At 41.0% G+C, this 14965-nt stretch overlaps 1 long non-coding RNA gene across 1 annotated transcript in view; it reads left to right on the forward strand.

Annotated features, from left to right (window-relative positions):
* Positions 1–2800: 2800 nt before the first annotated feature.
* LOC147580990 (uncharacterized) overlaps positions 2801–14965 on the forward strand; it is a 49339-nt gene continuing 37174 nt past the window's right edge. The window contains exon 1 of the long non-coding RNA XR_015251300.1: positions 2801–7147. This is a non-coding gene — a long non-coding RNA (uncharacterized LOC147580990). The remainder of the gene's footprint in view (positions 7148–14965) is intronic.

A 14965-nucleotide genomic window follows, 5' to 3' on the forward strand; every position in this document is an offset into this window, starting at 1 on the left:
GGCTCTGAGCTGTCAGCACAGAGCCCGACGCGGGGCTCAAACTCATGAACTGCAAGATCATGAACTGAGCCCAAGTCGGACGCTCAACCAACTGAGCCACCCAGGCGCCCCTCCATTTCATTCTTAAAATGGGAATAATAATAGTAACATGGTTATTGTGACGCTAAAATGCAAAGATACCTGAACGCAATAAACACAGAGCCAGGCACATAGTAAACATTTAAAAATATTTGTTTAATTTATTGGCATATATATTTATCTTTTAAAGATGTAAGAAGACCCTTCCTCCTACTTTACTATTACCATCAGCATTAGATGTTATCTCTTGGGATGGGATCTCTAATGATGACCATCTTCTATAATACTAATTCTTATCAATATCTGAAATTGGAGCTAAATTTTCTTGAACTTGTCTCAAAATAATAGTGTGCCCCATGCATCTGGAGGTGAATACATGTTTGCATTCCGTCCAGATAAAGAATAGCACTGAGGCACAGCTGTTTTCTACACATTATCTCTAACAGTTCCACCAAATGGCTGCTATGTTTGCAATCCCATGAATGGAAATCAACACGGGTGGTCAGAGGCTATATATGAAAATTTTTAACAACTTCTGGGGGGTGTAATTATTATTATTTTTCACCACTTTCCATATTTTTCTGTATTTCTGAATATTTCATAGTGAGCATATATTGTGTGTGTGTGTGTGTGTGTGTGTGTGTACGTGTGTGTGTGTGTGTGTGAGAGAGAGAGAGAGAGAGACCAGAGAAATAAAAATCTATTTATGACTTAAAAATAAGAATTTTCCCAAATTGCAACTGGTAAGCAGGGCAAGTCAGTAATGAACCTGCCCCTGGTGATAAAGCCCATGTTCATTGCATCTCTCATGAATTCAACAACTATTTGTTGGTTGTCTCCAATGCTCTGTGCCAGGTGCTGTTCTAGGAACAGGGGAAGCAATGAACAAAACTAGCAAAAGTCTCTGCCCTCCTGGAGAGCATGCAGGGGAGAGGAAGACAACAAGTAATTAAAAAATATAAATCATGTATCAGATTGTGGTCAATGCTGTGTAGAAAAAGAAAACAGAGGAAAAGTGGATAAGAAAGCACAGGGTAGGGTGGGATTTAACCAGGCATATGACTGAGAGTGACCTCACCAAATAATCTAATTTGTTTAACATGGAATGTCAGGCAAATTAGTAGTTTGCATTGTACAAAAATGTTAGCATGGCTGTCATGCAAGGGACAAAAAGTATGACAGTCAACATTTTCCCTGTTCATCTTCAATGAGCTTAAGAATGCTTTTGTAGAGGGGCACCTGCGTGGCTCAGTTGGTTAAGTGTCCAACTCTTGATTTCGGCTCAGGTCATGATCTCACGGTTCATGAGCTCCAGCCCTGCATCAGGCTCTGTGCTGGCAGTGCGGAGCCTGCTTGGGATTCTCTCTCTCTCCCACTCTCTCTGCCCCTCTCCTACTTGTTCTCTCTCTCTTTCTCTCAAAATAAATAAATTAACTTAAAGAAAAAGAATGCTTTTGAAAAATCTGATAGATTCTAAATACATTTTAAATAAATTAGTTATGTGTGTACTATCCAAATCTTCTTTTGGCCTCGCTTGTATTACAAATAAAATCTAAATGCCAACGTTAAAATAATAGTCCACTCAGTCAGTAAGAATTGGCTATCACATCAAAACAGAACTTAATTCCTGGATGAATGTGTATTAAGAAGGGCCAAACCAAGAAACCAGTTATTGAAAAATTTAGGTAGGCATGCTCAAAAGTCTAAGTGTTTTTTCTAAGTCTCTCATGCAACTGATTAACTCCTGTTCTTTATCCCGTACTTTATCATTGATGATTACTTTTTAGTCTATATAAAATAATATACGGGGGAAAAAGTTAGTGAATTTAAAAAAATACTAAAATGTGCCTTACTTGTAGAGTAGGCATTATATAAAGTAAACATCATATTGACCCCTCCCACAAAGTCCAGTTAAAAGGTTCACATTTGAACATGTTGGTATGCATTATTTTCAAATCTATATTTGCACATACATACTGAATCTGTTTCTGTAACTATGTAATATATAAAACTATTCCACACACACTCCTGTGATTTTTACATATTGAACATGGCTTGCCTTCTTACCTCCAACACAAAACATTCTAAGTGATACCTAAACTGTTTTAAATTGTCTGTAGAAACAATGATTAACATTGTGGAATGCGGTAACTATGTGATGGCAGCGACATGACATGAAAAAAATACTAATGTGACATAGAGTTGTATGTCTGTGGTTGAGAGATGATAAAGTTTATGGAAAAGGTCTTCTTCAGTGGGACTTGTCTAATCTTTAACTGGCACCAAACACTAAAATGATAGTAGCACAAAGTCAATGTCACCTGGAAGGTTGGGCCTGGTAAGTTTACCTTCAAAGTGCAAATTTTAGCCTCAAGTTTGTCAGTAAAGAGTCAGACAAAAAACACCAGATATTTCACTTGTCTACACAAAATAACAAGTTTTAAAAAGTATTTCATCCTGGGGGGTGCCTGGGTGGCTCAGTTGGTTAAGCAACCAACTCTTGGTTTCAGCTCAGGTCATGATCTCACAGTTCATGGGTTTGAGTCCTGTGTTGGGCTCCATGCTGACAGCGTGGGACCTGCTTGGAATTCTCTCTTTCTCCCTCTCTCTGCTCCTCCCCTGTGTTCATGTGTGCTCTCTCTCAAAAATAAATAAACTTAAAAAATATTTTATCCTGATAAAGGTGATTTCAGTTTCTTGGTAAGAAGAAAAATTTGGGGGGCAGCAAATATCACTTGTCCTTCTCCACATGCAAAACCTCTGGTGGTGAGAATGGATATGTTCTTACCTATGACTTGTCTAATAATCCTTTCTACTCTCTTAAGTATTGAAATTACCTGAATCTTCTAACTGAAATATCCACAAGTACTTCCTTTACCTTAGTCACTTTCTACCCTCCTATTTCTCAGACATCTTGGAGGAAGCCTGATATTTTAATAGCCGTGTTTTCTAGGCCACAAAACTGAGGCTATGGAGGACTACCTCTATCTATGGTGATAAAATGAACACCTAAGATGCACTTTCCAAGATGCTCCACATTTTCCCCCAACTGAATGAATACTTTTGCTCTGGAGCATAAGATCCAGAGGGCAAAGCCCTCTCTGAAGAGATGATGTTTGAACTGAGCAATGGATGACCATTGCATAAAGCAGTGTTCCAGGCAGAAGGAGCAGCAATCCTTCATCCAGCAGGTGGCTTTCTCTGGGGAAGGCTGTCAGAGAGGCAGCCAGTCCTAGTGACCTTCCATGCTCCCCTCCCTCCGTGGGATACTCATGCCAAATGGTGGATGTACAGGGTACCCTCTACTGCCCCCCTCAGCCCTGTCATCTCTCTCCAGTCTCCTTTCCTTTGTTCAGTCTGGGGGCAGATCTATTTAAACAGAGGAAAAGAGAGGCAAGCCTCCCTTCCTGTCCAGAGTCTGGGGAGAGGAGACGACCTTCCCTTCTCCCACCTGGTCATCTTATAATGAATGGGGGTAGAGTTGGGTAGGTTAGGGAGCAGAACTTCTGGTTCTTGAATTGGTGCTTCTCCATCAACCCCGGGGGGAAGAGGCTGACTCCAGCTGCTAGGTGTGGTAGGGTCTTTTCCCCTTTAGGCCTCAGCAAAATTCCATACAATAGGAAAAAAACATTTACCTGATACTCTATTACTCTGGTATAATAGCCATCATTTGGGGAGTATTGGGAGGTGAGATCTGGGGTGTGTGCGGAAGCCTATGTGAGCCACTCAAGCAATGAAAAGTAGATGACTTTCCAGTACAGCTACAACCAGTGAACCTGGGACAGGAGCTTGGGATTCCACCCTTGCTGGTGTGGAAATGAGCAGAAATATCCACAAATGGCAGCTGAAAATGTTCACAGTCTAGATGAGGCTTTTGCCATTTGGAAGTGAGCCAGACTCAGTCAATGACTTTGCACCTGTTTATCTGAAGGCTCTTAAAATGATAATCTGAAGAGAGCAGGAATATTTATACACTTGAATAAGTCAGGGTTCTTGTGTGGGTGGAATAAAACAACCAAGTTTATGAGTTTTAGGGCTCAAATTGGTCAGGAGTTGGTGACGATTTCATTTTTTTTCTTTTAATCCAGTTAAACAGGTTTCATTTTTCTTTTGCTTCAGTTATGAAGGGTCTCAGATAATTCATTAGCCTAACTCCATATGACTGGAGGTGTCCTAAGTGGTGATCTCAGCTGAAGGTTTGAATATTTAAAAACACTGTGTGGAGCATACTCAGACCTGCACCCACAATCAGTTCTAAGGAGCTGATCAGACTGAGTCCATCCCTCACTGACAGACACCATGACAGATGCCAGAGGAGTCCTTTGAACGTGGGCCTTTTCTCTTCAGAAAACGACATTTTCAGTTGAGAGCTAAGTTGTGCAGCTGGACAGAGTTTGACATGGACAAGGCATTCCCAAACCTTATCCTGGCTATCTCCTGCAAATTTCTAGAATATTACAAATTGAGAACCAAAACTATTTGCTCACAGCTGGCGTGAAGCTAAGGCATCTTCATTTGTTGCAAATAGCCTGCCAATGCTAAGAAAAGAATTCATTTCATCAGTGGCTTAGATTACTGATTAAGTGGGCTCCAATTTAAGCTGTTTCAAACAACCATACTAAAATTAACCAAATAGCCATGTTACTTTAAAAGTAGCCTGTAGCAGGCAATCAATAAATATGTGCTGAATGGAAGAACAAATTTGTCTTTACTAGTGTTTATGAGGTGGGCAGGGAGATGTTAGAAGACTGGAAAGGCTGTTGGACTTAATGCCTGTGATTGAGGGTATACTGACACCAGTGATGTGACACAGTGTCCAGTCAGCCCCTCAATCCCAAAACCCAAGGGCGATTCTGGATTACTGCTGCCCACCTGCATGTCCACAGCCTGTCAGCAAGTCCTGTGAGGCCCACCTCCAAAATACAAGCAGATTTTCTTCTTTCTCCACCTCCACTACCTCAGACAGCTTCAGTTGAAAAGACTAGCCTCCCACACACTGTTTCCACTTACACCCACACAGCAACCTCAGGAACCATCCTGGGACACTGTTCTACTGACAACCCTTCCGCGCACTCTGCTCATCCGAGCCCACAAGGCCCTTTATGACTTGACCTCCCCTTCCCTCACCTCTTTTTGTACCTTCTATCCCTTGGCTCAATACTCTTTGGAAACATTGGCCTGCTTTTCGTTCCTCAAATGTGCCTCATGGCCTTTGCACTTGCTGTTTCCTCTGCCTTGAAGGTTCCCCATGTGGCTCACCACTTCTTCTCTCTCAGGTCACAGCTCAGACGTAATCTTCTTAGAGATGCCCTTCCTGGCCTCCTTAGTCACTACTCAGTCACTTCTTATGAAATTACCATGCTTCATTCCCTTTATAGCATTTATTGTAATCTGACATTCTGTGTTTATTTGCTTACTGTCTCCTTCTAGCAGAGGCAGTGACTTCATCTGTCTTATTCACCACTATTCCCAGCACTTACTCATTGTTCAACCAATAATTGTTGAGTAAATGAAGTGGATGTTTCTTTTCCCCTGATATTTTCTTCTATTTGGATTGTGACAAAAAAAAAATCACACAAGTATAACATGTGACATTTGAGAGGAAGGTGAGATCATCTATTACCATTTCTTCACTTTGGGATGGGCAAGTGGGGACTGAAGCTCCAAGGTGATTTGCCCAACATCACATAGCTTATCGGGGCAGAGTCCAGAATAAAGCCACATCTCATGATTCAATCTGGCACCCTCTCTACAAAAACCATGGACAGGGCCAGGCTCCAAAACAATTGGATTTTGTGGCCCAGTTAACAGTAGAAAGGAATGTATGTTGAAACGTGGAAGGAAAGATGGGAAAGAAAATATTATAAGACCTCTTAAAATAACAGATATATGTAAGAAGATCTCACAATAACAAATAAAGGAAAATATGTATATGGGAAGAGTAGTCATTATTATTAGCAGTGGGAAAAAGGAGTACAATCTGCTGAGTTCTTGTTTTTAAGTTAATTTTAACTAATTTATTTCGAGAGAAAGAGAGAAAGCACAAACAGGGAGGGGCAGAGAGAAGGAGAGGCAGAATCCCAAGCAGTCTCTATGCCATCAGTGTGGAGCCCTATGTGGGGCTTGAACTCATGAACTGTGAGATCATGACCCAAGCTGAGATTAAGAGTTGGCTGCTTAACCGACTGAGCCACCCAGGTGTCCCATAATCTGCTGAATTCTATCCCAGGGGCTCCCAACAGTGAATGTGCATGTGGGAAGTGTGTACTTGTTACTCTGTAAGACAACATTGATGTGGAGGCACCATGGCAGGCTAGAGAGGTCACACCTTGCCTCAGACATTCACATTCACTTAAACACTGTTCTGGACAAATATAAACTTTTCACGGGGTCAGATTCAGCCTAGAGGCAGTTAGTTTGAGTCCCCTGACATAAATCCTCAAAATCTGGTTGGTTCTCAGGTTATACCAAATATATAATGAACTTGACTTGTGGTTTAGTGTTGAACAGATCTACTCTGATGGGAGAAATGATAAAAAGAAGCCATTGGATTGCTTCTAAATCTAAGTCATCTTCTCTTTCTACCAAAGCCATGCCCAGGGTTTCACAAATAAGTGACCACTTAGGCAGAAAATCACTCAGGAGATGGTAAGGAGAAGAGGGGGTTGGTTTGTTGGTTAGTGCTATGCACTCAGCACTCCACACACACACCATTTTTTTCTTTATTTGGACTCCAGGCTGTAACAGGTTGTGTCTGAGCCTGGAAGATGGTCAAGTACTCTGGAAAGAGGTCATTCCTGGTCACTGGGGTGGGAATCCCAGAATGTGTCATTGCGTTAGGAAGGAACCCATGGTTGGGTTGAGCGAGGGCAATGGAAAAAAGGGAAAAGGTCTAGGGATTAACATCAAAGAAGGATATAGTAAGAGGAATTAGAAGAGTAGCAAGTAATTAAAGGGAGAACTCTTTACATGATAAAATCTCTGAAAGTAAGAAGACTCTTCAGGGTTTCATCAATCAGTTTATTTAGTGAAATTTAACTTATACTCCCTATGTAACAGCAGCTTGAAGGTAAGTTCTATTTATTTCTTAATGTTCACTTATTTACTTATTCATATATTATTTGTTGGGTGTCTAGCACACCCTAGGCACTTATAGACTAAGAATACGGTGGATAACAGCAACAACAAAATGACATGTGTTCATAAAGCTACATTTTAGTTGTGGAGATAGTATCTTAATAAGTAAATCATATAGTGGGTTAAATTTCAACTGAGAGGTACTTTGATAGGCGCTTCATGCATGTCTGATCTTCATGTGGGAAAGACAGATGGCATTCCTGAGAGAGAGATGGACAGTCAAGTGCAGAGCTGAGGGAAAAGTAAGAGTCTGCCAGGCTGAGCTTGTGGAGAAAGATTCCAGAAGGAGGAAGTAGCATGTGCAAAGATTGTGTGAAGGCAGGAGACCTTGGAGGAAATTCGAGGAGACCCCTGTAGCTGGAGCTGAGCACATGATTGAGCTAGAGTGCGAAAAGGAGTCAGAGCTGTAGGTGGGGCTAGACCGTGTACACGGCAGACCCAAGGAGTAAAGTAAAATAGACCAAGCAGACTTTGAACACTTTCCAGTGGTAAAATTCAAAAACAGCTGGATAATACCAGCAAGGGTGAGCATGGGAAAACAGTGCTCTTCTGAAATGCCGGGAGACACGTTTCTGGAGGACAATTGGGCGAAGTATATTGCGGTGGACTCTTGAACAATGTGGGGGGTGGGGAAGTTAGGAGTGCCACCACCCACATAGTTGAAAATCCAGTATAACTTTTGACTCCCCCAAAACTTAACTACTAATAGCCTACTGTTGACCTGAACCCTTACAGATAACAAAACAGTCAATTAACATATTTCGCATGCTATATGTATTATATATTGTTTTCTTACAATAAAGTAAGCTAGAGAAAATAAAATGTTGTTCATCAAACCTTAAGGACAATCCATTTTCAGTACTGTACTATACTGCTAAATCTGCACGAAAGTGCATCCTCACAGTTCAAATCGTTGCTCAAGGGTCAACTGTATAAGGCTTCCTATAATATCCTTTGATACAACAGTTCTACTTCTAGGAACTTATACTAAAGAAATAATCAGATGAAGGCACTAAGAGAGTGTTATTTAACTTTGCATGAAGGAGAATTTCACAAATTGGAGGTTGTTACTGCTTTTCTGTTCGTCTGAATTTTTCTTTCTGAGTATGCAAAGCAGTTTACTCATCTGAACAGATTGTTTTTTCCGCCTATGCCCATAACCAAGTAAAAATAAAAATCAAACATTGCTAGTTTGGTCAATGTCTTAGTTGTTCTCAATATGATAAGGCCATTTGCTAAGAATGTGGACATTTAAAAAAGAAAAATCTAAACCACATGTCTCGTGGACCTTGCTATTTAAGGTACTGTTCAGGAGCCACAAATCACTGCCTGTCCGTGGCGACTGTTTTAGGTAATGTGATTTTGCAACACGGCAGCTTGGACACTGTGCTGCTTATGTCGGCAAGTGATATGGTTCAGTTTTCCTGTCTCACATAATACGGTGCCCCTGGTACATGGATTGTAAGCCTTCAGGTCTACAACTATGACTTTTAAAGGTGATTTAAATGTGGTTCCACGCATTTTGGAATGTCATCAAGAACTGGGGCTACCAACCATCACCCTAGAATACATATAATCATGTTAATATTCAGCATCATGGGGCTTAATAGGGCTCCAGTAAACGGTAAATGAGTCCTACCTCAACTCTCAGAGTCAAGAAGACAGATTCAGCCTGCTTCCAATGGTCAAGTGACCAGGAAACAGGAGATAAATGAACTTCCCTGAATCTGTTTCCTTACTTGCAGACTGACAATAATGATAGTATCATCTCATCAGGTTATTTATGGGGACAAATGAGCTAATACAAATAAAGAACTAAGAGCCAGTATGCCCCCAAAGTGACAACTATCCCTATCCACAATAAAGAGATGCCACGAGAGATGAAATTTTCCAAATTCAAAGCTTTGAATCCACTGGGAGGAAAATGCTGTTACTGAAGACAAAGGGGGGATGTCTAAGTGTATCCTTGAAACTCCTGCTTCAAGCAACTCGGTCTTTTTGTTACTAGCCCAAAAGTGACAGAAGCAGCACTCCTTGGTTTCCAGGACAGAGAGGAAGGGGGTGGACCTGGGCAACACGTGGGGATGAGCAGTGGCCAGAATTAACATTACTGCCCTGGAGGAGGGGAGGCAGTGGGGGTAAGCTTGTGGAGGCAAATTTATTTATTTATTTATTTATTTATTTATTTATTTATTTAGCTTAGATTCATTTATTTATTTAATATAATTTATTGTCAAGTTGGCTAACATAGAGTGTATACAGTGTGCTTTTGGTTTTGGGGGTAGATTCCCTTGATTCATCGCTTACACACAACACCCAGTGCTCATCCCAACAATGATCCCATCCCTCCTCAATGCCCATCACCCACTTTCCCCTCTCCACCCCCCCCACTTCAACCCTCAGTTTGTTCTCTGTATTTGAGAGTCTCTTATGGTTTGCCTCCCTCCCTCTCTGTAACTATTTTTTCCCCTTCCCTTCCCCCATAGTCTTCTGTTAAGTTTCTCAAGTTCTACATATGAGTGAAAACATATGATATCTGTCTTTCTCTGGCTGACTTATTTCACTTAGCATAATACCCTCCAGTTCCATCCATGTTGCTGCAAATGGCAGGATTTCATTCTTTCTCATTGCCAAGTAGCATTCCATCATATAATGTAAACCAAACCACATCTTCTTTATCCATTTCAGTTGATGGACATTTAGGCTCTTTCCATAATTTGGCTATTGTTGAAAGCTTTGCTATAAACATTGGGGTACATGTGCCCCTATGCATCAGCACTCCTGTATCCTTTGGATAAATTCCTAGTAGTGCTATTGCTGGGTCGTAGGGTAGTTCTATTTTTAATTTTTTGAGGAACCTCCACACTGAGTTCCAGAGCGGCTGCACCAGTTTGCATTTCCACCAACAGCGCAAGAGGGTTCCTGTTTCTCTCGTGTGGAGGCAAATTTAAAGAAAGCAGACTTTGACCCAACATAAACAATGAATGGTTACCTTGGGAAAAGTCATCTCTAGATAGCCACAGGCTATATGATTTTCCAATAAGCACAAACCTCCCAAATCCGGAAGAGTCTTATTTCATTTTTAAAGAAATGTCTTTTCCTTATTTACTTGACATCGTTCAAAGGGACATTTTGTGAAGGTTCTATGCACAGACCCTAAAGTCAGGAATACCTGCATTTGTTTCCTGCCTCTGCCCCTCTCTTGGCTATGTGAACTTAGGCAAGTTAATGAACCTCTCTGGGCCAGGGATGATATTAATTACATCCATTTCGATCAGCTGCTATGAAAATTCAGATAATATATGTAAAGTGTTTCAATATTGACTAGCACCTACCAAAATGCTAACTATTATTATAATTATTATTTTTCTTTTTTCATCTTCTGGTCCCTGGACTCCTCATTTTTATAGATGTTTGGCACCTTTATGGACATTTTTCTCCTTACCAAACTTGAGACCCAGCTTGTCATTTTACAGTAACATTTTCCAACATTCTGAATCCTCTGCCACCATGACCCCAAGATTGGCTGCTGAAATGGAGTGGTGCCATGAGAATCAAAGTGCATGTCTGTGTTGTCGAGTGAGATGTCAACATTTCTGCAATGATGTCAAGGCTGATACAATGCAAGACTACCAGCATTAAAAAAAAAATGTTTATTTATTTTTGAGAGAGAAGGGTGGGGGAGGGACAGAGAAAGAGAGAGAGAGAGAGAGAGAGAGAGAGACAGAGAGAGAGAGAGAGAGAGAGAGAGAGAGAGAGAGAATCCCAAGCAGGCTCCACGCCATCAGTGCAGAGTTTCATGTGGGGCTCAAACTCATGAACCATGAGGTTATGACTTGAGCTGAAATCAAGAGTCAGACACTTAGCTGACTAAGCCACCCAGGTCCCCCAATATACCAGCTTTGAAATCACATCCACCTGAGTTCAAATCCTGCCTCTGGTAGTTAACAGTTTACTTGGCCTTAGACAGCATGGTCTCTCATGCCTCCATTTGCTAACCTGTGAAATTGAGCTGCAGTATCTATGGGGCTGGGCTAGACATCTTCCATGTGCCCTGCCAGATGTCGCTCTACCCATCTCCATTTAGTTCTATGCTCTGAAACTCCTTTGCCCTCTGGCTCCGTATGGGAAGGACCCAGAGGTAGGTTCACACCTCCGCCTCCTGGAAGGGCCCGCAGTGGTTTGGACTTCTTCAAACACAGTTTGACTGTCACTGCTGAGCACAAAAAAAAACTTGCCCATGGAGTAAGCCTAACTTTGTAGTCTGTAATTTGACATAGTTCCTGATCTGACAGGAGTCTAACTTTTATTTCCTCTTAGTCCCCTTGATGGCCCCCCCATACTGATGAAACCGAATTACTTGCTCACTGTTTCCTGAACACGTCCTTGTGCCTCTACTTCTGCTGTTCCCTGCTAGGGCCTGATCACACATGACTAAATCCTACCTTATGCATTGGTCTGGCTCACATGTCTTTAAGGTATTCTCTCCCTTGATTCCTAAACACAGGAATTGCTCTCTTGCAAGAACTCCTATATCCTATTCAATATGACTGTGTGTGTATCTTTCTCTCAGCACTTTATCATGACCTGCTCCATATTACAATTATGTGCTTCATTTCCCATGTTGTTTTGTAACTTCCATGGAGAAATGTCTGTATTTTACTCATCCTGTGCCTCCCACAAGGGCTTGCCCATGCAGGGTGCTCAACAAAGACTTCATGAATGGTGTGTGTGGTGCTGTTGGTGGGTGAGGTCCATACGCTGGCTGCAAGACTTTAAAAGGACTTCTTTTGGGTGTTCTTCAGCTGTATAACCAAGTACTGTGTTTCTGTATAGTACTGCTCAAGGGAAAGGATGAGGAGTAAATTCATCTCTAATCTCTGTTTTGAATCACTACTACTTATAGTTCATGACAAAACACTGTCTAAAAAGGCTCGCTAGGGGTAACCCTGCATGAATGATGATATTCCAGAACAGATGGCAGGCTCTGGGGGAGGGGAATGTGTGAAGGGAGAGCGTAAAGGGAAATTTTCACTCTCTGCCTGCCAACCAGGAAAAATCGAATACGTCCTCCACACTAGTGTCTTTGATTCCCCTCTTAACAAGAGGGCACACCATAATAAATTAAGATTTACGTCTTTGCAATAAATGCTGCCAAGATGCATTGAACTTGTGTTATGTGTCCCAGCACGGCCATGTGCCTTGGGGGATACTGAGGACCACAGGCAGGGACTCTGCCCCTAATTTATTGCTCAGGTTTACATGGGAAGCAAAATCTAAAAATAATACCGTCCATAGAGAGGAGGCATATGGATGGATTCATTATTTGACAGACTCTGCCCTGAAGCCATTCATGAATTGAAAGCATTTTAATATAATTTGAGGTTACATTAGGTGGGCCAGATTCTCCATGCCTGAGTTACTCTCTGGGAAGAAATGAGGTTCCTTTAAGGTAGCCAGGGGTAAAAATAGCTCACTGTGGACTTTGAATTGGAGCTAAACATTTACCTCATATGAAGCAACCTTTGCTGGCTACCTGCCTTTCTGGCTCCAGATTGGGCCTTTACTTCTGTCCCTCATCTCAGAAACTCAAACCGACGCGCTGCTCATGGCCATTTGAGGGAAGTGCCCAGAATGGTCTTGGATCCTGTGGGTTGGCCACAGGGGCACAGGCGACCTGCTGGGGCTGCGGCTGGCAGGGGGAAGGAGCAGGTTGGGTTACAGAACACCCAGCAAGTGGAGCACACGTCTTCCTCTCCTGAGCTCCCATCTAGCTAGTATTGAAATTTACTTCACACAGTCTGTGACTTGGAAACGAAGAAACAAAATTTCACATTTATAATGTCACTTAATCTATTGGTAACTGCTTGATTCTTGCTGTTCTTGTCCGTTTTCCCAGCAACCTGCTTCATAGAGTGATTGGGAGGTGAGCTGAAGTAGGTTAAAGCACATGGTAAGCATGCAAAAATATTAGGTGTTATGGGGGGCTCAGTAGGTTAAGCATCTGACTTTTGCTCAGGTCATGATCTCATGGTTCATGAGTTCGAGCCCTGCGTCGAATCCCTACTTGGGATTCTCTCTCTCGCTCTCTCTCTCTCTGCCCCTCCCTGACTTGTACTCTATCTCTCAAAAATAAATAAACTTAAAACAATAAATCTTAGGTGTTATATTGTAAAATTCATCACTTGCTACTTTGTGTCTCAACCCATTAACTCCTTGAGAGCAGAACATATATTTGACTCCTCCTTGATTCAACCTAGCACAACACATAGGTAAATTCCTCCCTTCTATTCTTTAATACTTTCTGATGATGTATCCTAAAAAAGTAATATTTAATACTAACTGCTAGTCCTCTTCGTTGTTTTATACCCACATATATATTATACATATTCCTGAATCCAGCACCTACTGGTTCAGGAAAAAAGCACTCTGCATCTCTTGACCAGCAGGGCTCATCACTTAGAGCTGAATTTGGAGTGGCTCAGGGAGGGCATTGGTGTCCCCTCATTTGTGAAGGTTTTTATTTATTTCTTTTCTTTTCTTTTTCTTCTCCTTCTTCTTCTTTTTTCTTTTCTTTTTTTTTCTTTTTTTTTTTTGCCACAGATGAATAGACATCAGCTCTGGCAGCTGCTCTATTGACCCTGTCCAAAGGAAATCCACTCTAAAAATAGAATTGAAGGGAACAAATGGTCTGCCTGATAACCTATTTTGAGGGGTAGGGGGTTGGAGATTCAAAAATGAAAGTATGTTATCAAGTAGGATGAGAAATATAAAGATTGGAAAAGTTTTAAGGCATGATTTTTAGCATAAAGTTCAATTGGCCAAATTCATAGCCATATGCCACCTATAGAGATTAAACGTGTAAAATTGCCAATATCAGATACAGCCTAATGTTTTGAAGTTTTACATGATCCTTCCTATATATAGCAAGGCTCTTGGTATCTTAGGAACACAATTATAAAAAATTTCATCATAAACCACAGGCCTTTAAAATGATGTCAAGGGGAAAGCCCTAAAGACTCCACCAAAAAAAACTTCTAGAACTGATGAAATAATTCAGTAAAGTTGCATGATATAGAACAAATGTACGGAAATTTGTTGCATTTCTATATACTAATAATGAAGCAGCGGAAAGTGAAATTAAGAAAATAATCTCATCGGCAATTGCCAAATAGTAAAACATGTAGGAATAAACTTTACTGAAGAGGTGAAAGACTTGTACTCTGAAAACTATGAAACTGATGAAAGAAATTGAAGACAATGCAAAGAAATGGAAAGACATTCCATGCTCATGGTTTGGAAGAACGGATATTGTTAAAATGTCCTTACTACCCAAAGCAATCTACAGATTTAATGCAATCCCTATCAAAATACCAACAGCATTTTCCACAGAACTAGAACAAACAATACTAAAATTTGTAGGGAACCATGAAATACCCTGAATAGCCAAAGCAATCTTGAAAAAGAAAAACAAAACTGGAGGTATCACCATTCTAGACTTCAAGTTCTATCACAAAGCTGTAGTAAACAAAACAGTATGGTACTGGCACAAAAACAGACACATAGATCAATAGAACAGAATAGAGAGCCAGAAACAAACCCACAATTATATGGTCAATTAATATTCAACAAAGGAGGAAAGAATATACAATGAGAAAAATTCTCTTCAACAAACGGTGCTAGGAAAACTGGACAGCTACATGCAAAAGAATTAAATTGGACCACTTTCTTATACCATACAAAAATAAAT

This window comes from Puma concolor, chromosome B2 (assembly GCF_028749965.1).
Source record: "Puma concolor isolate L17-30 chromosome B2, mPumCon1.1.hap2, whole genome shotgun sequence".
Taxonomy (NCBI): Eukaryota; Metazoa; Chordata; class Mammalia; order Carnivora; family Felidae; genus Puma; species Puma concolor.